This window comes from Perca flavescens, chromosome 20 (genome assembly GCF_004354835.1).
Source record: "Perca flavescens isolate YP-PL-M2 chromosome 20, PFLA_1.0, whole genome shotgun sequence".
Lineage (NCBI taxonomy): Eukaryota > Metazoa > Chordata > Actinopteri > Perciformes > Percidae > Perca > Perca flavescens.
This window is the reverse complement of record NC_041350.1, coordinates 15,258,685-15,285,975: the sequence shown is the minus strand read 5'-3', so window position 1 is coordinate 15,285,975 and position 27,291 is coordinate 15,258,685. Positions and strand designations below refer to the sequence as shown.

General features: G+C 40.7%; 1 protein-coding gene across 9 annotated transcripts in view; it reads right to left on the bottom strand.

The window, feature by feature from the left end:
- Nucleotides 1-26,895, bottom strand: part of c20h14orf180 (chromosome 20 C14orf180 homolog) — a 163,946-nt gene extending 137,051 nt beyond the window's left edge. For 3 of the 9 annotated variants that reach the window (XM_028565376.1, XM_028565384.1, XM_028565383.1), the window contains exons 1-2: nucleotides 26,790-26,895; nucleotides 25,507-25,616 (exon numbers count right to left, since the gene is read on the bottom strand). The gene's annotated coding sequence lies outside the window, so the exon portion shown is untranslated. The other 6 variants (XM_028565379.1, XM_028565380.1, XM_028565378.1 and 3 more) reach the window with 6 other exon arrangements.
- Between the last annotated feature and the right edge of the window lie 396 nt (nucleotides 26,896-27,291).

The following is a 27,291-nucleotide window of genomic DNA, read 5'->3' as shown; positions in this document are numbered from 1 at the left end:
TTTTACAGGTACCGTTTGGGGTAAAATACCTTGCTTGGGGGTACAGCATCTGGTCCATCACAAATTGGATGAGTACCCCGCCTACTCCCCCTCCATCTAACATCCTCAACCTCGATCACCTCACCCTTCCTTGCCTCTCTTTCCCCATTATGTAGTAGATGGGTACTGTCCATCAGAATAAATAACATCCTTGTAAATAAAAAAAAAGCACTTTAGCGAATACGCAGCACTGGTGAAGCATTACAGGGCTGATTCATTTTTAGATAGTTTCAGTTAATTTTCTACCAATACAATCCCACTAAACATCCCAAGCATTGCATCAACAGATACAATTCAGTTCCACTCAAATGTTTTTCTTCTCTGCTCGGCTAAGGTCTGTGACATGACAGTGTTAAATCTCATTTCCGCAGCAACTTGAGCCTTGTGGACCATTCCAAGTCTCCATCACTCACACTGCGCTCAATAACCTTGGACTCCCATTTCTCTGGCGGTGATTTAACGACTTGCACAATTACATCGCGGTTGGTTGAGCCTGTGTTGATGTTGATCTCTCTACTCTTTACTGTCCTGTGATCGGTCAGTCTACTCCTGTCATTTCTCATGAGTGACGCCATGACACATGAGCAACGCCCAATTGGCCATTCATCTCCCTGTTAAATAATACGTGCCATACCGGGTCCAGATCAGAGGAGCAAGGTGAACTATGAGGTTTTGAAAACTGCAGCAGATGAATTACAGCCATCAAGGAGTTCCTCTGAGTTGTGCTACCAAGCGTCTTGCTAAATCCTGACAGACTGTAAAAAGAAATTTACACATGCAAGGCAGTTACTGCGGTTAGATTAGCGAGCTGCTTAATCCTGTTAGATGGAATTTATGTGTTTTTATATTACAAAACGCCACAAAATTGCCATTGTGTATGCAGGAACTGATATAAATACTGAGCTAAAGCATAAAAAGGCACTAGAAGAAGGCTTGACAAAAAAAACAGACTTACTATTGCAGGCAACCTTTCACACTCCTTTGTTTCATATGTCACAGGACGGTGCATAAAAACACAAATGGAGAGAGGGAGAAAAAAATCTATATTTGAAGAGTCTCAGTCTGTGCATTTTAAGTAGTCTATGAGAGAAAAAGCATGCATATTCCACTATGTCTGAATTATTAACAATTGTATGATTTGTCTCAGTATTGCTGGAGTATAATGTCAGGGATGTAAGAGGACAAAAGCAACATTAACGGTTGGCAATAACATTTATTTAAGGTGAGTGGCGTTCAGTGGTAAATCATATGCATTCGTTATGAAATGTAAATACATTTTAGAGCAACTAGGGGCTGTGACTATGTTCTGGACTACTTTAAGATATTTAACATGAGTATACAAGCTGAAATAAACACATTGAAAAATATACTGATACTCTTGTTTGTCTTAGGGAAACACTCATGTTTACTGTAAATGTAAGCAATTCTTGGAGCATTCCTTCCAATTGATATCCCCAGTGACTTCTTATTTATTTACTCATACTAATCATGATTCAGTCCACACCACTATGATAATTACTACATACTGCACATTGCAGGTAATTTATTCTCTGAAAATGTGGTGCAGCGCTAGAATACATGAACATATACATTACATAAATACTGTATGCCTGCAATGATACACATTTACACTGCAACATACTGTGTGGGGGCATTTTGATGGGCCCACCTTGCTGTCAACAGGCCCACCTTGCTGTCAACAGGGTACAGCGGTGAAGTAGCCCAAGTATGAAGGAAATCACTGTCACCATAACTAGGGCTTCATTAGCACTTTATTTTACAAAAATTTAATTTTACTATTCATTTAAATGGCAGACTGATCTCATGAAGTGGCATATGTATGACTTTTTTGGCGTGCATACTCGCTTTTTAGCATGTTTATCAACGCCGTTTGGCTTCCGTTGACTTACATTACCTTGCGATTGCGTGTGAATTTACACCTTAGCAAGTAGTATGAAAGGGCAAAAATCCACGTAGGGAGGTTGGTCGGGGTGGAGGATGGCTCAAACACAGGACTTTCACCCAGGAGAGTGGGGATCGTTTCACGTTTCCTAAACTCAACCGTCGCTTTCTTCTTTTCCTAAACCCAACCCATCCACTGTATACGGCGCTCAAAATGCGTACATATAACACACCACTTGGCTTTAGAAAGTGTCATGTATGTTTACGCAATAATACGCCAAGTGACGTGTATGTTTAAGCCCGCTGTATACAGCGTAGACATACACGCAGATAGCTCAAAATGTGTACAGATAACACGCCACTTGGCTTTAGGAAAGTGGCGTGTATGTTTACGCGAAGTCATGATGTCATGTTGTAAATGGATACTCATAGTAAAATGCATTAACAATATGTATAAAACCACACTGAATTTCCCTTTTCATTTACTACAACATTGGTGAATAGTGTACTGTGGGAGAGAATTCAATCTTGCAGGCAGGATGAAAAAAGGAAGGCTGACAGAGTAGGCAGAGCTATTCATTATTAGAAGTCATGAGGGTACTTAAGAATTTAAAGTGGTCTTAAATAGGAATATATGGCGTTCTACAACAAAGACATTGCTGACGCTACTGCAAAATGTTCTTTTATTCCTTTGTCACATCTGATGAAGATAGGATAGGCAACGCCCACAACGAGATTAACGCTAATATGACGGCAAGACAATCATGGCAGACAAATGGCCAGTAATTCAATCACTGGTGCAGGACATGTCATGTCAGACAGCCTATTGACTCTGACAGGCTGCACGAGGTGCTGGCAGACCTATATTGACCCAGGGCACACAAAGTGCTGATGCATCATTGTGTAAATTACAATGAGACTGGTCTCCTTCACCTTTGACCAACAGCTTTGGAGAGGCAGACCTAAAAATTCAAGAGAGGAGAAACTCCGTGCACCGACTCTTAAAGTGCCCACATTATGCTCATTTCAGGGTCATAATTGTATTTTGAGGTTGTACCAGAATAGGTTTACATGGTTTCATTTTCAAAAAACACCATATTTTTGTTGTACTGCACATTGCTGCAGCTCCTCTTTTCACCCTGTGTGTTGAGCTCTCTGTTTTAGCTACAGAGTGAGGTATCTCACTTCTGTTCAATCTTTGTTGGGAGTCGCACATGCGCAGTACCTAGGTCAGCACTACAAGCCAGTCAGAAGCAGAGTATGAGGGCGTGCCACGCTAGCAGCAAGGCGAGCATTATTATAGGGGTTATAAAGTGACACACGTTGTACTGCACATTGCTGCACCTCCTGTTTTCACCCTGTGTTCTCAAATCTCTGTTTTAGCTACAGAGTGAGGCATCGCACTTCTATCCCATCTTTGTTGGGAGGCGCACATGCGCAGTAGCTAGGTAAGGATCACATCAGCGGTTTGTTTCTACAACTTCAGTTAGTACAAGGCAGGATTAGCCGGGAGACTTCTTCTAAACGAGAGCGCACTTCCAACTTTGCGTGGAATACCTGCAGAACAGGGACATGCAAGTAGTTCTTTTGTAGATTATGGTGAACTAGTGTGTGTTGTAGCAGTGTTTTCCCATTGAGAACGAGCAAGCATGCTACGGTTAGCTACCTTGTCTCAGCTACTAACGTAGAAAGCCCTGCAGATTTTGAATAGCTCACCCTTAGGGTTGTGCCGATGGACAATATCATCGTCCATCGTGACCCTTAGACTGAAGGCAGAAGACATTCAGAAACCCATATCTCACTCAAAACAGCTTGGATGGGTTTTTTTTCAAGTTTGTATGTGTGTGGAAGCACCAGAGACACAAAATAACACCCCAAATCTCAGAAAAAGTGATTTCTTCATAATATGGGCACTTTAAGTAAATGATTGTAATTGTATGAAACATATAAATTAGCCAATTGTCTAGCTAAAGTTTGGGAGAAGAGGAAAAAAAAGCTCTTAAGTAAATTTGTGGTGTCTTGTAATCCCATGTGGGATGGGCCAAAATGTTTGGCATGACACAGAAACATAACCAACCAACCAACCAACCAACTAATATTTGGTGCCACATCGACATCCATCTAGCCTGACATGGTCATGCTCAGATTCTAGTCAGAATGCAAACTTCCCGACCTCGAATTTTGTGGGCGGGGCTAAATTCGGCTGGCATCCAGGCTAACATCCATCTGCAATATATTTAAAAATGTCATGTATTCTTTTTGGTTGTCATAACTACAAAAAAAATTAAATGTACATGAAATAGAACACAACAAAATCAATCTGCACAATGGCCTATAAGAACTGTACTGGCATCTGGATTATTATTTTTATTTTTTCTTTAAATGTCACTTCTAAATTTCCTGGGTCTAATAGTCTCATTTATCCAAAGAACAATAACTAATGCTATAATGGATACTACGACACAGAAATCCCTGTACATTTAAGGAAGAACATTTTTGTCTAAAAATATTGGGATGAAAAACAACATCCCTTATATCCTTTCAGTTCCCATTCCCATCACAGCTCGGATGCATGCATAGCCACACCAGATCCAGATGCCATTCATTAAATAATTAACGTCCGGCTGAGATGAACTTTGATTTAATTGATCTGAGCAAGCCTAGGGATGGGTACCGAACCCCAGTATTAAATGGGACCCAGGGGTAAATTATGAAAGACCAGAGGATCGTTAAGCTCCAACGTTATCGGTTTTGCTATAGGTACTGGAGGGGGGAAAGAATTTAGCCTATTTGTTGCTACATAAAAGCAATAATTTCATCACCACTCCAATTTCGTTTCAATTTACGATGTTCGTCTACGCATTTTACATCTGGCATTTTTGCTATTCCCAATACAAAAGAAAGATCTCTCCCTCTCAGAACCCGTGTGCGAGTGGCGGAGGCAGCGGATCGCTCATTCACACACGTTGCTGCGCGTGCACATGTACACACACACAAAAACCTGTTTTAGCGATGACGGAGAGAACTAAACGTTCAAAAGTGTGGTTACACTTTGCTATAACTAATGCTGACTAATAAACCTTGTTGACAAGTGCAACAAGTATTTGCACGTAAGGGCGGAAACACAAGTAATCTTTCAAAACATTTAAGTAAAGTCCATCATATAGGCTACAGACGGAGAAATCCACAGTTTTCGACCTCCTAGCAAGTTCATCTATCGTTGCACCAGGTATGTTGGAGGCTAGCAGCCTGGACTCCATACACGGAATTAAGTAAATTATACAACAACATTAGTTAATGATTACAAGTAACTATTAGCAAGCTGATTGTTGTCATAAATTCAATCTGAAATGGTCCGAAAGTGTAATGGTAATGAGCTGCAGGGAACACTATAAGCCAGGAGAGGTCCTGACTTCTGCCAGAGAGGGCAAAAGAACAGCTAAGAACTATTAGGCCTTTTGCAGCCTATCTGCATGTCTCACCCAAGTCAAATAACAATAGGTTTAAAAAAAACCCGCTTTGCTGTAAAAATGTTTATTTTATTTTACATTTCTATAATCTGCTCAAAGCAATGCTTTTGTAGTTTGCTACTCAAGAATGTTAATTGAGAAAATAAAGAAGCATCAATTCTGTTGTTAATTTGTTTATTTTTTCCTTAAAAAAAGTACAGATAAGAATACCGTTAAAGTACAGTTTCGATAAGCAGTATCGGTAAGAGTAGTAATACCGTTAAATCTTCACGATACCCATCTCTAGGCAAGCTTGGTGGAGAACAACATTACAGCAACAAACAGAAACAAGCACCTCTCACCAGCATAACTAATACCATTACAAAACCGGTTTTAGGTAATTACTGTTCGAACAAAGTGATGGACAGAGTAAACAATGTTAATAAACGCCTACATGCATCCGCCTTGATGTGCATAAAACACAGCGTCATTCAGACCATTCATTTTACTGCCACCTAAGCCCTGTTGGTAATTGAAACACGTTTTGTCCAATTCTTGCACTCTGCGGCACAGCTGAGTCCGATATGCATAGGTGCCCAAAAGGGATGCTCATCTGACATCAGTGTGTGTCTGTATATGGAGGGGAAATGGAGGGTGGGGCTCAATCATGAAGAACTCTGCTTTTTTTTTTAACCTTTGTTTAAAGGATTTATCAGAATAAAGACAAAATGATAACTAAAAAAGAAAGATAAAGGTAGGTGGGTACCAGAAGTGACAGACTGTACAATAAGTGGGGGCACATGAAAATGGGTGATGGTAGGAGGCGATACCTGTGCCATGACACCTCAGCTGCACAGCTTGTATGAGGCAGGTGTTGCCAGCCTCAGGGGTTGGACCGTCTTTCACCTTACTGTATTTGATATTATTCCACCGCCCAATGCATGCAGAATAACACAGATGCAGTGCACACAAACGTGGGCAAACAACTGTGCACACAAAGAACAGAGAGGTGGATAGGGGGTGGAGACACAGGCAAGGCAAGTAAAAGAAGGCACAGCACAAAAAAAAAAAAAGCTGCTGCTGCTGCTGCTGCTTGTGTAAATTGGCTGTTGCTGCCTCCTCTTTGCCAGATTAACTCCACAGGGCAAGGAAGAGGAGGAGGGAGGGAAAGAGTGCGAGTGGGGGGCTGGGTTCTGTCCTTTCATCAAAGGGCCTTTCTTTCTCCCTTCTCTTTCTTTCTGTGTGTGAGGGAGTGCCAACTCCAGAGTAGGCAATTCATTCTGTGATTGCATGTCAAGAAGTAAAAGCTACATCGTCCACGCTGGAAATCACACCTGACAGTATTAACAAGCTTTGCCCTAAGTCTTGAACATTATGCATCAATAACACACTTCTCCACATTCACAATTTTGCTTAAATTTAGTGCAACAATAACAGGCTGCAGAATGTGTAGGGAAGTCAACCCAGTGGATGCGCTTAAAGCAAAGACAGAGCACTGGAATAACAATGAATTATATGCATTATCTTCATCTCCCATTATTCCAATTGCAGCTCCTGTGTCCTGTGTCTGGGTGTGCTGTTTTCAGGCCCTACAGCCAGGATGTTTAATCTCTTGTGCCTGGCCTGAGGCCATGAGGCCGACCCTCAACCCTGAGAGACAGGTTTGCTGACACTCCTCTGCTCCCTATTGTGAGGCTGTCACAGCCCTCTCTCAAATCCCCAGCCCACTTCTGTCATCTGCCCTCCCCTGAGTGGGTGTAATTACATTAAGCAGTCAATCGGTGCTCAAACTTCCTCTACCCACATCTCCATCCCACTGCATATCTTAGTATTAGCTTTTCCATAATCCTGACCTAGGGCAATAATGATGACCTGTGTCCAAAGGGCCACCCCCTCAACCGTGGTTGACACGTGTTCCCAACCGTGGGCGCGGTCCGTTACACCACTTCTGTATTTAATCCATTAATATCACCGACAATTAATGGATCAATAGAAAATGCATTTCAAACTAGAAAACCTTACACTTCATAAGGTTTTGTATTCTTAATGAGGATCTCTTTCGCTCCTGTGACATGACATCATGACTTTGCGTAAACATATCTGTACGCATGTTGAGCTATCTGCATGTATGTCTACGCTATATACAGCAGACATAAACATACACGCCACTTTCTACGAGTGGCGTGTTCTAGCGTAAACATACACGCCCACTTTCTAAAGCCAAGTGGCGGGTTATCTGTACGCATTTTGAGCGTCGTATACAGCAGACGGGTTGGGTTTAGGAAAAGAAGAAGTAAAAGAAGAAAGCGGGGGATTTAGCTTTTAGTAAAAAAGAAGAAAACGTGACGACTGTTGGGTGATTTAGGAAACCTCCTGTGATTTTCGCCCTTTCATTCTACTCGCTACGGGACACAAACACAAGGGACACAAAAAACGTGACAAAGCGGGACATAACACACCAATGGCATACGAATTGGCGTGTCATACATACGCCACATAATATCAGTCTGCCTGTGAAGCAAAGTTATGACAAAGGTAGGTTTAAGTGGACGTCAATGAAATATCTGAATATTAATCTGACTGTAAAAGACAAGTCAAAGGCAAAAGGAGGTGTAGCCACGCTAGATAAATTATGTCTTATTCAATCCGGAGGGGTTGAAGTTCACCGTCTTAATCTGATTTGGGACTATTCACTCAGCTTGATAATTGCTTTAGCACCAAACCTGTGGTTGTAATTACATCACTTGGTTAATATCAGCATTTGGCTACTGTTAATCTAATGCTGTATGAAGTTGGTGAGCGTTGCTCTAAAGTTGTCTAAATTGAGTTACAGGCTATCGTTTTCAGCAAATTCACCCAGATTTCCACAGCTCTAAATGGATGATTTGCTGGTGTGCGAAGTCCCAGAGGATATCAGAGCCTGATAAAACCTGAAACTAAACAGACAAAAGAATTGCCACATCAAAATAAAACAATCATGGTTTTACAGCTGTTTTACAATGGACTGTGTAGCATTAATGAGCCATTTATCTTTGCTTCATTATAGTGGAGCAACTCAACAGAAATATATAAAGAATGCACTTGTTACATGCTGTATTATAATAAAGGTTAAAAGTTATTTGACACGACAGCATTACTACTCATTTTTCACATGGGTTACAATAAAACATTTGACAATAAATTGGAATTCTATTCATTCTTTCCTAAGCTTTTTTTGCAGCTTTGATGTTTGAGGGATAATTGTAGTTCTCTCATGTCACTATTGAGTATTAAGTAATGTTACAATACGATGTTAAAAAAGAAAAAAAGATTGTTTCTTCCACAACTAAAATGTAAAGCAAGGGTAGCTGAGGAAATACTGCTGTAACAACTTCCACTTGTATGAATTATCTCATGAAAGATAAAAGTGTTGCAACCCCATGTTAAATCATGTACAACCTTACTAAATAATTTGATTAGGGAGGAGAGATCAGTAAAGTGTAATTGAACCATCTGTAGTACCTCACATTGCTAAAGCAGAGAAAGAGAAAAGGAAAAAAGTTCCAGCACAAAGCTAAGGCACCATCCGTCTCTTCTCCTTATTCATATACTTAAAAAACATGTATCCATCCTCTGTCTTTGCAAAGTAAAAACAATGAATTTTGCATGGATTCTCTCCAAAGACAAAAGTGCCAGGTTTGTGAAGAAGGCTGGTATTGCCGTGCCCCCCAGAATCCACTCCAGACCCCCCGCAAGGAACCTCGTCTGAAGTTACTCTGAGAAAGGAAGAAATTACTGCCTGCCTCATTGAGACCCTGCTACTCCATATTCATATGTGGATTTGGGGGACGGCGGGACTCACTCTTCAAACACAGAAAAAAAAGTTGAACTCCGAGAACCTCCTCTTCTGGATATGGGGGCCTGTTTGAAGTGTGCACGGTCATGAAAAAATAAAAATAGCAGCAATCACAACACTGTGTTCTCTTTTGTGGTGCAGAGCATTAGTCCCCCTGTAGTTAGCCTTCTGAAGGATCAGTGCTATATGTTGTGTGTATGCGATTTTGGTCATAGTGACAAAGCTTTTATATAACTATCCATTAATTATGTGATCAAGGTGTGCAAAGATTTGTATTTGGCAGCTGTTTATATTACATTACATTTTATGGTTTACTTCCACATTTTGTGGAATGTGCATTACAACATTAACCTTACCTGAGATAAGTTAACTATACTGTAGTTGTTACATGCAGCGTAGTAAAATAATTCATTCTTCAAAGTTCCAAAACAAAAATACACATCCACGATGCTGGATGTGCATGTTGACATACTGAGGAACTTAGGTTACACGGTCATATCATAATCAAAGGCTGTGTTCGACCAACAAAAGCACTGCATCAATAAGATTAACACAAGAGGCTACTTTGATTTGGGTGCCTTGCTACAGATAATGTTAGTGGGCAGTGGTCTCCTTGAAAGAGAATGAGCCTGTGTTTTTAACGCAGTGCTATTGTTGGTCTGACTGTGGCCCGAGGACACACACGGCATGTCCATGTGTATCACAAACCAAAGTCATAAAGGTTCCTATTTAAGAGTACTATAGATGGTTAGGTCTTTTAAACAGGCAAACATTTGTGTGCGTTTCATGGCCATGTATGGCTTTGTCAGAGAGGACGAGAGAGGATGGGGATGGCTGCCAACAGTTAAAATGCCCTCAGTCCAGAGTCCAGCTGCTGATTGTGCCATTTAAATGGGTTTTGCTTTTACACCACCATTCTTTCCAGAGAGAGAGAGAGAAATGCTGTCATAAATATATTTTGTATCTATCCATGTTCAGATCACGGTTCAAAAACTATTCCATTTGGTAAATAAATATAGAAACTAGCCATGTAACCTGCAACAACCATCCACTTTCTACATTGTTATTAGATCCAAATTATATTGTAGTTCTGCAGACTCCGACCATCATACTCAAACATCTCAGGGCGAACCCTGCAATCAATGTAGTACAATAGTTTAACAAAGACACAGTTCTGCATACCAAAAGTGGGTACGGAAAGTTTAACATGTGGTCTCTTTTTACAATGTGAAAAGGTGTCAGCTTTTCTTCGCCATACTGGGAGGTCGGAGTTTTCTAAGGGTCCAAGTCTATTGCAGCTGTGCATGAGTGCCTATCAACATCTCAGCCAAAATAAACTGTCTGCATGTTACTGCATCCTGCCTTGTCACACGAGACGTTTGAGGCGGTTAACACTACTACACAAATGCATTGTAATATAAGACCCAATCAAATCTGCAGAACAAGCAACTAACCAAAAACCCAGTGGTTCTCCTCTCAACAATTGTTTGTCTTCTGCTGGTTGTTATCGTGTTACCTTCTCTATCAGAGCATTTGGAGGTTTTATGGTGATGTGATTTATATGGGCTTGTGGCATGTTAATGATGCCAGGGAGCCTAGCCTGCCATCAATATTCATGAACAACTGTGTTTGGGGAGCTGTGGTTATGGGAGGAGGAGGAGGGACTGCCACACGTCCGCCAAAAGTCTCCCAAGCACAAAGTGTGGATGGTGAAGCTACTGAAGCCTTGAGTTCACATGCCTGTAGGCATTGGCCCACCTGTTCATCCAGACTAGTCACATTCCCAGAGAGAAGATCCATGTTTATGAATGAACAAAGAAACAACATGCTGAGGTCTGGATATTCAATGTGCAACTGCCGAACTCTAACCTTACAAAGTGGCTACTTGCACAGGAAACAAACTAACAGGTTTTAACACCTGACAGTATCTATAGTTATATTTGATTAAAAATAAATGCCACTAAATTCCAGGATTTAAAAAACAAATTAGATAATTATAGTTAATCAGAAGCAAATATGCATTTTCTTTATTTTGGAGGCGTTCTCGTCACTAGAAGAACTGGTTTACTGTACAATGCAGTAAACAGTGAAGCAAACTGCATGTGGATATAAGATCTGTAAAAAGCTCTTCTGTTCCTGTTAGGACATTTATTTTTCTGTAAATAGTAAAAACTGAAAGTGATAAGCAATAATCATATAGAATTACAAACACAGGACATGACACATGAACAGCCGATTAGTCATATTTATATAGTCTATAGTTAACATAGCCCATGAAGGGAAGCAGAGGCCTGTACTACGAAGCAAGATTTGTCGTTAACGAGGTAACTTCAGGTTCAACCCAGGGTTTTGGGTATCACGAAGGAGGTGTTAAATCGCTGTGGAAACTTATGCTGAACACCTAACCTGCTCGGGAGCAGAATAGGTTGGAGATTAGAGATCAACCGGTGTAAAAGCACCGGCTACTGACCAATCAATACTCAATTGATAAAGGCGTCACAAATAGGCTTTGTCGGCTTCTTGAGCCGTGTGTTGCCAATGCGCACATCAGTTTGAATTATGTTTTTATATTTTTTTTTATTTGCTCTCACGATCGCTTACCACTGACAGTGTTGCAACTGAAATAAAAGGCTAAAGCAACGACAGTTCATGGAAAGCAGAAGTGTAATTATGGTCAGATCTTGTGCCCGACTGATAGGATAGTGATACTCATAGCGTTGCGATTTACGTCAATTAAGTCCGCGAGGGTTCAGGGTGAAGATTGGGATTGGGCCAATATAAAGCCTGAAAGCCTTCCATCAGCCAGCTGGGACGACATCACCAACCGCATCTCATGGCAACTTATTGGCCAAACAGGGATTACTGCATAATTCCATGTTCAAAATCAGCACTTACATTGTCAGAACTCCAATGTGATTGTAAAACACTGATATTACGCATATTCCTATTTAAATACTTAACTGAGGTCCGGCATCAATTTTAAAACCACCATTCATTATCATTTATATCAATAGAGAAGGCAGTAGGATTTCACGTCCTATTAGCGATCATGACCTAATCAATGAGCTGTGCCTTAAAACAGCTGACGGCTAATTACGAGGGCAGCTCTGTGTGCCATGCTATTCAAGTAACCAGTGGTAATTAAAGAGGAGGAAGAAATATCTGTTGAAGGTTTTTCATAGCGCACAAAGACAGTGCAGAGTGAATTGCATGGATCCTTCAGGGTAGGGCTGGGCGATATGGTTGAAAACTGTATCACGATATAAGTTTTTCATATCGGTCGATATCGATAATTATTGATATTTTTTATGACCTATTTAAAATAAGGACCAGGAGAAAAATATATTAAATTTAAACATTTTTATTTAAAACTTAACCCTGCTCTGATTATAATCCCCTCAATTATAAAAGCAGAAATGTCAACACAACCATGGAAAACATAATTAAAATGTAAACAGGTCTAAAATCACAATGAACACTTAACAATTATCTCTTAACATTAAGGTGCAAAATTAACGAATAAGTAAGAAATGCTTAATAAAGTGTCATAAAATAGTGCAAAGTGTTAGGGGAACTATTTTCTGCAGGTTTAGTGCTAGGTTGGTAACCTGGCTTCTGGACAGTGTTCGTTATTTCTTTGTAGCGTTTAGTAAGGCGCTGATGCAGAGTACTTCTCCATGGTGGTCTGCTGCTTGTGCCGTGTTGCAGCTGCAGATGTTGTTGGACGTTGATGGCGGATACGGCTGTGCTCGAAAGTGTGAGCGGCTAAAGTGGTAAAACAAGTTTATGGTATTACCAGTGTTGGTGGGGACGACGGTCTGATTTACATTGGTCTGACTACGGTCAGACTTATAAAATCCCCAAAACTGCCATACTGACTTTTCCTGTTTTATCAACAATTTCCTCGCTTGCTCCGGCACTCACTTTCCACTCCACGCCGGTTCTGTTATTGAAGAACACGAGACAGCGATGTGGCGCAACCAAACATGATACTGATACATGATTGGCTGTTAGAGTGTCACTCCCCACGTTGCTAGGTTGCCAGAGAGTGAGGGCCTTTGTTCATGCAACCAAACTTGATTCACAACTTCTGGTTTCTTCTGATGAAGAAAAACAAGTTATCGAACGTTTTATCGACCGCATTTTCTATTGATATTGATTATGTGTCTATCGCGAGACATATCGTTATCATTTTATCGCCCAGCCCTACTTCAGGGCAAGGCCTAATTTGCTCCTGAACAAATCAATAAAAACATTTCATCTCAGTTTCTATGGAACAACATATACTAAAACACAATGAACATTACCTTGGGGAAATTTTCCACCAGAAATAATCTCACTGCTGCTATTTTGAACAATGTCTTCCTTCTTCATTTGGGATGAAAGAGGCTAAGCGTTGTCAATGATATGTTCTGGTCTATCCTCAGAGGGGTTTGCATCCAGTTTCATTAATGTTACAAGAACCTAAGTCAAATTATTTTCTTGTTCTATAGTACAAAATTAAAAACATGTACTTGTAAAACGCACTTGTTACATCACAGCTAAGCAAACAGTTATACATTCTGATACTATTCACAAAAAGGAGGCTTGTTAACTCGTACGTTGCTCTGATTTTAATACCTTTGAGAAGCTGCATAACTATACAAGCTTCCATAAGGGGCTCCACAGAGAAGTATTAAAAAACAATAATTAGCAGGGTCCTCCTGTAGAATAAAACTGATATCAAAGATCTTTGCACACAAGTGTAATAGGTTATTTATCACTTCAGAAGAACTCAAGATACTACCTCAGAAGGATAAAAGACTAGAATTCTACAATTGCACAAATTTAAGTTTCCTCCTAGTTTGCTTCTAATATCGGTCGCTCTCCTCCCAAAGCCCATACTGTGTTTCAACAGTCCTGCTTATTACTGCAGTGGTGAGAGGTCCTTCACTCAGGGTGTGAGAGTGGATATGTGTCTCTTACAGGTCAAAGAGGTCATACTTTAAAGTGAACTAGATGAAAGCTGGAGTTGTGAGTTCAGGCAGCCAAGAGACGATGTTGTTGACATGGAGCGACTGGTCGCGGCCATACGTATCAAGCTGTGGACGAGGGTCATCATGTTTAAGTGTCAGCAAATGAGGGAGGGTCAACTGGGAACGCCATCTCTCATCGTGGCTGAGTTCAACTTCAAAGTGTGTCACTCAAACTAAAACTCTATTCTGTATGCTTCACCCATTTCTACTTTGTCTAACTAACTATTGAACAATATCCTCTGGTCAAGAGGCTGACTGTAAAATCAGAACCAATTGATTTTATTTAAACTAAAAAAAGATTTTTTTGAATGCATACATTTTGTAAAAAAGGGGCTTGCGATCAAATATTTATTTCATATATAACTTTTGGAGAACACGATAAAAGACCTTATGTAGCTATTTTTAAAGGCTTCAGTATAAAAATAAAAAAAGACTTAACTACTAAGTTTTCAGTATTCAGCTATATTGTTTACTTCAATAGTACACACATTTCTATTTCAACACAGATTTAGTGGAGCACAAACCAGACACAAGGAAGAATGATCCAGTCTATCAGTAATTCAGAGAACACATTTATTCTCCACCTTCTTTTGGCTATGAATGAATAGCAGTAAAAGGAGGGGGCTGTGCCAGCCTGCCAACCAACTCAAAAATAGGCAAACAGCAGGACACACACTTCCCGCCAGACAATCCACCATCACGGCAACTGTTGCCACAGCGCAGAGCTGCCAGACTACTTTTGATTAGAGAGTGTCTTGGATGTGATTGACTACAGTATGAATGGTGAGGCAAAGAAGAGTCTTAAATGTTGTGTAATTAACCTCTTCACTTGCACATATTCCACTTCATACATCACAACTACTGACAGCCTCCTGTCAGCAACCTGCACCAATCAAGCTCTAATCTGGGAGACAGAGGGAATACAAAGACAGTGTTTGGGCTGTCACCAAAGTGGTGCGTCTGAAACTGTCTGATGAGACAATGAACTGTATCTCAGTGTTGACAATGAAGGGGCCCCTCACTGTTGCAATTGAAAAGCTTGAGGAAAAAAAAAATAATAATAACACCTCACAGCTATAATCATCATCCTCTACACGTGTAAATGAAAACCGCACACATAATCAAAAGGTGTGAGTGAGGGGCAGACGAAAGCATGATGGATAGAACAAGGCTTTGTCTGACTGGTGGATTAAGCCAGAGGTTGGACCATGACAGTTTGATTATGTTGTTTAGTCACTGTAAAATCATAAAACGGTGAATGTTATGTTAATGGTAACACAATAAGGTGGTGCAGTGAGAAAAATACAAAACTGGGCAGAACATAATCAAAATATATACTATCATTATTGCAAACTGCTCATTACACTGCAATAACTTGTACTTCTCACTTTGAAAAGAAAACAGTGCTGCAAAAATCTCCATTCACATGCAAAATATGCAATTACGTTCACATGTGTTGGGAATTGGGGAGGTACAGATTCAATTATTAGCAATTTATCAAAGATGTTTTATCAATATTAATAAAGTTATGAATGTGTATTAATAACTTTACCAAATTGACATCAAAATGGGGCACCACAATAACTGAACTGTGAAAACAGTCTCAAAAGGTGGTGTTTGCTTTAAAATACAGATCTTAATTAATTTGATTAATCTATCTTGTATCTTTAACAGGAACAAAAGGGTGAAAGATCGAGCACTGACCTGTATAACCAGCTGTTATTACAATACACAAATAACTTCTTGTTAAAGTCTAATAAGATTTATTTAACTTCAAAAATACTGATGGTCAATCAATAATTTTTCAATCATCAAAACTCAACTTGTTACAGTTCTAGCAAACAAAGCAGCAAGTTTGTGTGTGTGTGTGTGTGTGTGTGTGTGTGTGTGTGTGTGTGTGTGTGTGTGTGTGTGTGTGTGTGTGTGTGTGTGTGTGTGTGAGAGAGAGATAGGAGGAGGAAAGGGGGGTATGAGTAGCGGGGCCGCATGGTGGGGCTAACCACTAGAGTCAAGATGGCGGTCGGGGGACCACGTGATTTGAGGAGATTTGTAGTTTTTGTACAAAGATCCAAAATGGCTACTCCTAACGTTGAAATATCAGGGAACCCTGTGACACTTAAACACGTGTTACAGACAAAGAGGGAACACACCCCGTCGCGCTATTATGGAGCCGAAATGGCGGGTGAAGCTCCGTTACGTCTCACGTGACTATGATAGCAGGCGAGGCCAGCTGTTCGAAATGGCACATGCGTGCAGGTTAGAAGAGTGAGAGACAGGAAAGGAGGGAAACATGATTAAAAAGAACACTTGAAAACAGGGTTGATTTACCCTCTCTGCAGATTTGATGACATACAAAATCGTCTCACTAGGATCCCCTTGTGACGAAAGACACAGATCAGCGCACTCGACCAGCGAAGGATACTATTGATTCTCGAAAAACGCTGACGATGAGCCTTCATTCAGCAACGGATTGCAAGCAAAGAGCCTGGAGAACAGGGCGGCGGGTACTCTTATAGCTTTCGCCACCTAGCTTCGGACCCAGGCTGTGTTCAAGGTCTGCTGTCCAATTGGAAAACAGTGTTCTTAAATAAATCTGAAGGCCTTCTCACTTTGTTTGAGAAAGGGTACTCAGGCTGTCGATTTTTCACGTAGGCCGCGCTCTTTGTCTCAAGCACATGCTCTTTGTTTAAAGTCAGTTTAAACACACTGCTCGGTTCTAACACATGGTGTGTGATTTAGTGTGCGACAAGGCTATTTGAAGTTACATAGATACAAGAACAGTGAGTTGCACTTATCTGCCAATTTGTTATACACATTTTCTGCTGTTTGAGGACTGCACACAACACTACAATTTGGTATTGCCAATTCCAAAGTAAGCAAAGAAATCAAAAGGAGCTTATTGTGTTAAGATACTACTTTAGATGGATTTCTCACACTTGAAAGTTGTTTTCACAAAAGGTAGAAAAAATGGTCCAATGTATAAGGTTTTCTGAGAAAGCAATCACAGCCTTGAAACATCAAACGCCCCTCTTCAACAAGATACACAAAATTATTCTTCCAGGTAAAAAGAGAAAGACACACAATTCTGCTATCCAATGAGGACGAGAATCCAATTTCTTACCAGTAGCCATAACAGAGACCTGAATTCAGATTAGCCTTGCATTTCATGAGTCACAGTTGATCCGAGGAAAGATGGAAAGTGCAATATTCTTACAATTTAAAGATTTACTGATCTACCCACCAAAAGGGAGAGGATGCAAGAACAATTACTTGCCAATCACAGTGAATTGAATGTGACGTCATGCAAGCAGAAAGATGCTTTACAATAAAATGTGTCCTGCAATCTGCTGATGAAAGTATCCCTCACACAGCTTGTTAAAATGCAATCCCCAGGGGGGTAATCTTTCTGAAAAATATGATGATATATACACGATTTAATTTTAAATATGAACGATTGCAGTGTGTAAGACATGTTACATATTTAACATGTCAATACAGTTAATTCCATTTAGCCACATTTTAACCACACTGTCAACCATCCCATTCTGACCTTACATTACATATCTTGGTGCATAGTTTGTTTGTTTGACCCCTGATCTGCACAGAGCACAAAAGGTACCAGATTAAAACACAGTAAAGCCCGTTGGGCATGAGCCTTTTTCCTGGTGTCCTTGGGCTACGTGTCGGCTCAGTGGAATGGGGAACCACCCTGTATCCCCCAGTTCTGCTGTCCAGATGGCTGCTGCTGGGAGCCAGCTAAGAGCTTGCCTGGTGGCCACTAAAACTTAAATGTAGAGGGAGCTGTCGGTTATGAAGAAACGTCTTCAGACAAACTAATTAAAAAAGGGGATTTTTCATCACGCCTGCCCATCTGTTAAGAGAGCACAACCTGATGGAATGGCCGGCTATTCAGTTTCACTGTGCAATTAACAGCAATATCTCAGTGAGCACTTTTTATGGAATTAAATTATTTTGCTTCTTCTATGAGAATAATTATTTTTAATGGCCAGTGATCTCCTGAGTGCAATTTGCAGATCTTTAACAAAACTGAAACCTTAAAAAAAAAGACCTACATAAGAGAACACCAAGTAATTAACCTGACTATAGTGTACTGCAACCTACCCAACAACAGATTTTCACTGTCTATTTTTTTCTGCTCAATTGTGTAGAATAAAGAAATAATAAAAAAATCATGAATATTCATTGCACATTAGCTTTTCACATTAGTATTCAAAAGCTTTTAAAAAATAGTGTTTATAAACAAAGCCTTTATGTAAATCAGCAGTTATCTACAAGCAATCTGGACCAAGGGACTACAAGACCACTGACAGAACAAGGTCAGTGCTTGGGCCGAGAAAGTAGTTCTCATCCTTCTTTGACAAGGTCAGTGCAGCATTTACTGACCAAACATAAATCAATGAATAACTAGCATTTTGAAGGATAAAAGATGTACAGCTTTATCCTGGCCAAAAGATAAACATCCACCTTGCGTGACTCTTTCCTCCTCCAGCACTTGACTACACAATAGGATGACACTGCCAGTTCACTGACCGACAGCATCAGAGCCTGGCTGTGTGGGTGTGCGCATATTTAGCACCTAGACACTCATTACCTTTCCAGCTTGCAGATCAACACACAACAAGTTGTTTGAACCAAGCAGCAACACCCAGGCCGTAAAATGAAGACAATACGAAAGTGCCTTAAATGCTACACCAGTGCATAGCTGCAAAGAGCGCTATGGTTGAGGCAAGCTGTAAGTGATTTGAGAAGGGGACCCCTGTTGCCCCTGTTAACTGCATACCCTTCTCTCATGGTCAAAACTTTAACACAACCATTAATAACCCACAACTACCTCTCCTGAACAGGGTAAAACACAATGGCACACAAACAAATCTGTAATAATAGTTCACATACAGGTGAATGGTTCCAGTAATCCTACTGCTCCGAATAAGTGACAAAATAACACCAACATGTTCCTATTTACATTTGTGATTTATAGAGTCACAGCGTGTACAAAAAAACAACGTAACATGAGACACAGCAGTCTTCTAACTGTAAACAAACCGGGAACTATATTCTCAGGCGGAAGAATATAATACTTGGGCGGAGTGATATGCTCGCAGCAAGCCTGTCTGAGAATATAGTTCCCGGTTTGTTTACTGTTAGAAGATGGCTGTGTCTCATGTTACGTTGTTTTTTGTACACGCTGTGACTATACAAATCACAACATGTAAATAGGAACATGTTGGCGTTATTTTGTCACTTTTGTCACTTATTCGGAGCAGTAGGATTACTGGAACCATTCACCTGCGTGTTCTGTGCTGGCCTGATGCCGCTGGAGCCGTCAGACAGCCTTACAGCACGCACGGAGATGAGAAGGGTATGTATCGACTTGTCTAACTCTGGGGGTTACGGTGAATAAGCTAAATTCCCAATAAGTCGGCGTGTTCCTTTAAGCAAGTAGTGGAGCAACATTACAAAGACGGAAAGACGGGTTCAGTGCAATGATTCAAACACTGGATTCAAGGTACAGGATGTCTTGCCGGGGCTAAAATACTTCAGACAAACTGCTATCCCAAAATTATACCAACAACACCGAAGCAAGTTGGAAGCCGAGCTATGTACAGTCGCCAACTTTTCTACAACAACATAACTGCGGTCAAGGAGTGTTTATAGACATTTTAAATATTTTGTTTTGAAAAGGAAGCAATGTTAAAGTTGTTGGCATATCTGTGTATTTTTAAGTTAATTATTTTTACTGCTGTTACGAGCTAAGCTAACCAGGCTCTTTAAACAACAAAACAACGCTGCTAAAGGTCAACTCAGCCGGTAAGACTAATCCCCGTCTCCTTGTCCCTACAGGTCACGTTTAACGTGAGGATGAGTGTAGGTCTTCCCTAACCCTAAAGGGGTTTTGCGGTGTCAAGCTAGACTCACCCAGAGCTGCATGGTGTCACGGTCGGAAAACAGCTGTTGGCCTCGATACCCCCGGCGGTCGACAGCGAACAGCTTCCTCATGAGCTGCTCCAGCAGCATCGTCTCTCTCTGGGCATGGCCAGCCCCAGTGTTTCCTCGTTGAGTTTTTTTTTTTTGTCTAGTTACAAAAGACTGGTTGTGGGAAAAGAAGAAAGCAAAGTATTTTCTGTCGGAACAGTCTTTCTCCCAGTGTTTTTCTTCAGCGTGTCTGTGGTGTAGCGTTGGTCCCACTTGAGGCCCTCCGCCTCTGCTTCCTCAAACTTCTCAATGAATCTCCCTCATTATCTCAGTACCTCATGAATGACACACGCACATCTGGCTTATCAAGTCTTGCAAACACACGCCATTCTCATAACATATGTCAGTATTTCCCTATCAGCTCACTACTCAAGACAATAAACTGATATATCAAATAGTGGTGAGACAAAACATCCATACGGTAATAAATCGTCCTTTGTGCGATACAAGAATCAATACGCTGGCGCCAAATATCGATATTTTAATTAATAAAATAATGCGCTCTAAATAGATTTTCCGGCTCCCAGCGTCGCTACTTCATGGCTCCACAAGGTGGCGCTCAACACATGAATGAGGGAAACTTGAACATTAACTAGCCGAAGAGGAAGTGGTTTTCAGCTCGGCAGACAGCAGTGTGAAGAAAACATTAGGAGATGCCCCAGCCACGTTTAAGTCCAAAGTCTGGACCCACTGCAGCTTTAATACCATTGATGGGACAAACAAACTCACAGAGTACGCAATATGCAAGAACTGCCTGGTAAAAGTAAAGTACACTGGTAATACAACGAACATGCATAGCCACTTGCAACTCCACCACCCTGATCTCATCGATAAAAGGTGCTAATGCTAACGTTGTGAATCAACCTGCAGCCGTGAATGCAAGGTTTAAAGTCAAATTTCCTTTCTCATCCCCGAGAGCTGCCAGGATTACGAAGTCAACTGCTGTATTTATTTGCAAGGACCTTCGTCCATACAGCGTGATAGAAAATGAAGGTTTTCTCCATATACTGAAAACACTGGAACCAAGGCATGAAATACCAAGCAGAAAATATTTCACTGAAAAAGTTATTCCAACTCTTTATGATGAGACGAAAGGAAAGGTTGAGAAAGCACTCCAGCCTGCAGAGAGGGTTGCGCTCACCTGTGATAATTGGACCTCACGGGCCATGGAGTCCTACGTGACAATGCCCATGTGATTGATAATGACGAGTGGGAAATGCACTCCTACGTGCTGCAAACAAGGGCAATGCACGAGACTCACAACGGTGCTCATATCGCAGAGGTGATAGAGAAGGCCACGAAGGAATGGAAGCTGACTGAAGAAAAAAAAACAGCTGTAGTTACGGACAATGCTTCGAACATGGCTGTAGTTGTTGAGCTGACTGGATAAGAACACATCAGGTGTTTTTGCACACATAAACCTTACGTCACAGCGTACATTAAAACTGACAGCCATCGCTCGACTACTTGCCAAAGTTCTGAGGATTTCCGGCTTCTTCCACAGAAGCACCATAGCCGCGGATGCGCTCAAGAGAAACCAGAAAAGGCTGCAGCTTCCACAACACAAGCTCATTACTGATGTTGTCCACTGGAACAGCGCCTACGAGATGATCTGCAGGTTTCTCGAGCAGCAGCCTGCTATCTGCGCTACCCACTTATCTCCTGAGGTAAGTTAATGATCATACATGCTGATAAAGTATTAAAAATCTGATTTTTTTCTATATTGCATATTTTATTTTAATGAAGAGGTTGTGAATGAAGCCTAATATATGAAGTTATGATTTCTAATTAAAGTCCTATGCTTAGGTAAGTTGAATTGTAATGACTGTGAATGTGACTTGTATAAAAATGTAAATTGGTCATTACATTTGATATTTAAGCTTTGACGTAAGAATAGCAACATATCACCTTGCCTAAATATCACAGATATGTATTTACAGTTCAATGAAAGTTTAATGTTTTGACATTAAAGATGAGGAAGAATGTGACTGACTGCAGCCTGACTGAGACAGACATCTCAAATGCTGAAGAAATTGTCCAAGCTCTCAAGCCAATGATTGTGGCCACACACATTATGTGCGAGGAGAAGAGCCCAACAATTTCTGTCATTGCTCCGCTTCATGCCCAACTTTTGAACGAGACAGTCTGCACCACTGAGGATTCCCCTCGTCAAAGAGATAAAAAGCGCCATCAATCAAGACTCGTCAAAAAGATATGACTCTACATACAAGAAAGACTGCCTATACATCTCATCAGCCATGGACCCCAGGTTCAAATCACTGCTTTTCCGTCCGCCAGCAGATGTACAGGAGACGTATGCCAAAGTGGTGTTAAAGGCTACTGCTTTAAAAAGGTAATTACATATTAAGAACATTAGTAGGTCATGTGAATTCAGTTTGTGTTGATGTGCCCTCTAGGAATCCAGATGAAAAACTTGCGTATACATTTATTAAAACAATAGAGATTATTTGATGTGTGAACATGTTTTTAGACAACAATGAAAATGTGTACTACTGTTCATTTTCTACAGGAGGATGCCGATTTGGAAGTGGAGAATGCTGAAGGGACAACTGCTGATGAGGAAGGAAACGATGAGCAGAGGGCTGCTGAATTGCCTGACACCAGTGAGGATGGGAACCATCCTTCCAGTGCCCACACACCCAAGAAGAGAAAATCTGCACATGCTGTCCTCCTTGGACAGAGGTTTAAGACCAGAGTCAGTGTCAGCTACGTCCATAGCTGAAAAAGGTCAGACAATACCAAGAAGCTTCACCGCTACTACTAACAGATGAACCACTCATATGGTGGAAATCTCAGGCACCATGCTACCCACTACTTGCGAAGCTGGCACAAAGATACCTGTGTTCCTGAAGAAGAACATGCATATTTGAGGATAAATTCTAAGGGCTTAGGTTTATGCAAGTTGCTGCAAAGCACTGAAATGTTCCCAGGTTTATTTTAGGGAAGCTGGTAATCACTGAGATATTGGTTTAAAAAAAAAAAAAAAAAAAAGATTCTGAAATGTTCTACTTTTATATAATACAAGGTGATAGTTAAATGTGTCCAGATAGACACAAAAACAAGTTTGTCATGCTTTAAGCCCTGAAATGTCTCAAAGTTTACACGCAAAAAAAGTTTAAGCTTTTAAAATAAATGAGCAGAAAGTGTACAGGTTTGCATACACAGGCTGGTTTTGCACTAACGCACTCGAAGATAGAAAGAAAAGCTGCACTTATCCTTTTCACTGGCATTTTGTATTTATGGTTGGACTGATATCATTGTGTCATTATAGGATTGTCAAGCAATATATCGATTATCGCTGTATCGTGATATTATCGGTATCGTGAGCCATGTTTTGCCTATCGTGAGGCAAGCTGTGATTCCCACCCATAATATCAAACAGCTACTCAAAAAACAAGGTCGGAACACTACTTTTACAGTTTGCAAAACAAAAATAGTTTACATTCTGCAACCGTTTCATGCATTCTGCTTCTGTCATATAATATATAATTTTGTGTGGCCGAGCAAACCCTATAGTAATCAAAGCTTTCAGTAAACATGACATTAAAATGTGTTTTATATTCCATGTACTCCTGACAGTAGAATAAGCCACAATTAACCTAAATAAAGGCCTAGTCATGCAAAAGAAAAAAAATGAATATGATGTACTGTGAAACCGACAGAATCTTGAAAAATACTGCGATACACATTTTTGGTCACACCTCCCAGCACTAATTAAAACCATACACAACACTGACTTAAGACATCATCCTCCCCAGCTCTGCCCTTTTGTCCAAATATGGTCACTTCTGGCTCCAAAATACCAAGATGGTGACAGGCAAAATGCAAACTCCTGGCTTCAAAACGGCAATCCACAAACCAATGGGTGACATCACTGATGCTACGTCCATTATTTTTACACCCTATGGTTTAAACTCATGACCCACATTCTGCTCCTCATTACCATCTAAACCAGATGGGCTGGACAAGGACTCGGGGAGTTCAGTAATGGGAATACAAGGGAGATGATTCACATTACAGTTTGTACCAGTATGGTGAATTGTTAGCCCTATATTAACTACATCATTCCAGCTATAATGGCAATGCTTGCTAGTTCCCCAGCCTCTCTTGTCCTGATGCTTGGTAAATTACACACAGTAAACAAGGTTAAATCTTCAGTGATAGATCATTTCAAGCTGTCCCTGAAAGGTTAATTTCTTCACTTTTACATTATGGATTGCGTTTGTTTGATTTACTGCCTGTAGCGTTATCTCAGCTCAGTGGCATGTTGTCGGACTTGTATGGCCACCCATCCTGAATTTACAGTGCATATAGGGGAAAGCCTCCAGGACAAGAACTCTTAAACAGTTTCTGTCTTGGTGCAAAACTCCTCACATATGCAATATGTCCTGAGAATAGAGATGTCAATGGTTACGACCCCCCTGAAGCACGACTACGCAGGCAGAGAGACCGTGGGTGTGTGTGTGTGTGTGTGTGTGTGTGAGGCTTACATCTTGCCTAGCCTCTGATAATATAAGGCGCCAGCTTGTTTTAATTACTGAGAATAAGTGGCAGCATTTGGTCAGGTTTATGGGTCTTCTTCAAAGAGCAAGCTTGGTTTAGACCAACCAATCTGTGGGACTGCAGAGCTGTAAATCCAATTGTGAGCAACTACTTCCACTAACAATGCCCAGGGCAGATGCAGTCAGCCTAACAGAGGCGGATAGAAAGAATTGTTAAAGTGAACTCTTCTCTGCTCGGACTCCGTTTGACAAGATAAACCATTTTTACAGTACAGACGTTGGAATGTCAGCAGACGATAAAGGAAACAAAATACGTTAAGACATGAAGAAAGGGAAATATATCAAATGGACTAAGAATTTGAGTCAATTGGGATTGCTTTTGGATGAAAACTCTCAGTGAGTACAGGGTCACTGCTGGGTTGTGGTGAAGGGTGACAAGAGGACTCCTGACTTTTCAGTGAACTCATTTCTATTCTCATACAACACCCAACTCCCTGCTAATGATGAGAGCCCTGAGGCAAAGTGGGCTGGGACACACGGGGCTGACTGAGCTCAGAAGCCATCAGATGTCTGCAGCAGCCTTGGCCAACTGTTTCCACTCAGACACCCGACTTCTTAAGAGCAACAAGGTACAGTCTGAGCCAAACAGGATCTTGAATGATTTGTTAAAAGTATTTTGCGGTCTGCCAAATCACTACAGGCTGAAGACTAACTGAATACTAATTAAAAAAAAGAATACAATTTCCTACCTTGTATGTCAGAATCGTGTGTAGTTGCGCATTTGATTTGATTCCCCTGTATGGTCAACTCCGCCTGGGACGGTCTTCACAAGGTGTCAAAGAGGCCAAAACCACTGAGCCTGAAGAGAAAAATAAATAAATAAATCACCCAAAGAATTAGATTTGAAACAGTGACCAGCTGGTCTTGCAAGTCAGCCAAATTAACCTCTTATGCTTTTGATCAAAACAGAATTAACCAGGAGGGGTCAAGATGTTATTGCACAGCAGGGTTCAAGTTCGAGCTGAACACACTTGCACATCTACTGTATAATACTCAACAGGACTCCATGTATCACACTGAGCAAAAGGCCCTCCTGATACAGAGTAATTAATCACTCTGGACTTGCACTTTTCTAATTTATCTCATATACATACAGACATACAGACACACAGACACACACACACACACACACACACACACACACACACACACACACGTACTTAATTTAGCTACGGTTGCTTCAAGAAGCAGAGACAGTATATTCTTCCACAAGGAGCACAATATCATCCACAAAATTTAGGCTAAATAAGTTCAGGGGTTTGTAAGATTTAGTTTTTATAACACTATTAATCTCAACCTGCATATTGGGTCCAGCAATCCGTGGAAACCTACAGTAGTTGAACAAAAACTGCCACAAAATGCACATTTAAGCAAAGATATAAAATTGCATCATAGTGGAACAAACCAGTGGTAGGCTAGTGTATTTTTGTGTGGTGTGACGCTAATGTAACAACACAAAATAGCCATACTTGACTGGCAGCCACTGTTACCTCCTTCCCGTAAAGGTTATCCTTAATTAAATTGTTTCAATGTAATGTGTTAGGCCTACTGCGTGGGCAGACAGGTGTTTTCAATTATGGCTGATTAAACCTCTGCGCAATTGGACAGAGCTATGCTAGCTAGGAAGTGCACGAGGTCTTTAAACCAAACTCAGTAACGTTACCAATACAAATTATAATGTGTAAGCTAGCTAGCTTGTCAGTTCAACCACATTAAAAAACATTCTCACACTTTACCTCTAGTGGTATCTAGCTGTGCAAATAGCTGGAGGTTGGTTTTGTTTTCAGATATTTATCTGAGATCTGTCGCTAACGTTACCCCACAATGATACCGGTGAATAAATTGTTCTGATGTTCCAACACTATAGGCCTATTACACATGCGACATTTATTTTCTGAGACAACTTCCCCGTTACTCTGGTTAATCCAGGAAAGACGCTGAGAACAGTATTTTTCTGATTTAGGCCTCTTACTGGGAATGTATTGTCCATCATGTCCTTAGGGTGCATCAGGAGAATCAATCAACAGTCTGACACGTCCACAGTGATGAGAGGTCATATCAGGCAAATTGAATAACCCCTGTGGTGGTGGCGGTGTAACATTTTGCGTTAATAGGGCCCTAATATTGGCATTTCTCCAGATTTCCATATAGCCTACCCTGGGTGTGTAAATGTCAAATTAGGTAGCTACCGTTTATAGTTAATAGTTGAGTCAGAGCATTGCTGTGGATCTTGAAAGCCTTTTTTATTTTGTGCCACAAATTAATTTAAAATGTAGACTATTTGTTACATGTTTTGTCTAATGCCAAGAGTACCATATATATCCCATTGTGTTGTTCTATATCAAAATAATGGAAATCTTATGAGTTTGTAAGACGGAAAATGAAGGTGTGTAAAATTACACCAATGTCGGTGTGTCATACTGTTTTTGTCAACGTTTAATTTCTTATGTGGTTTAGGTTCTAGCCTACCGGTT